The sequence below is a fragment of the Pterocles gutturalis genome, unplaced genomic scaffold (genome assembly GCF_000699245.1).
Source record: "Pterocles gutturalis isolate BGI_N339 unplaced genomic scaffold, ASM69924v1 scaffold38955, whole genome shotgun sequence".
Classification (NCBI taxonomy): domain Eukaryota; kingdom Metazoa; phylum Chordata; class Aves; order Pterocliformes; family Pteroclidae; genus Pterocles; species Pterocles gutturalis.
Genome location: NW_010139577.1, coordinates 1 through 220, shown reverse-complemented (window position 1 = coordinate 220; position 220 = coordinate 1).

The window sequence follows — 220 nt, the reverse complement described above, 5'->3', positions numbered from 1 at the left end:
GGATGAGGCTGTTCGATACAGGCTGCTGCCAAACGCTTCCCCAGGATCTTCTCTAGCTGTGCAAAGGCTGCTTACCTTTACAGGTGCCTAATTAGATCCCTGAGTTCTTTAGCAGCTCTGTCCTTTGGCAGCTGCACCTCAGAACTCAGGATTTCTCTCTGATGCTGGTGCTGTTGGGCTGAGGAAGCCCCTGCATGGTCTGGGCAGGAGCTGGGAAGGG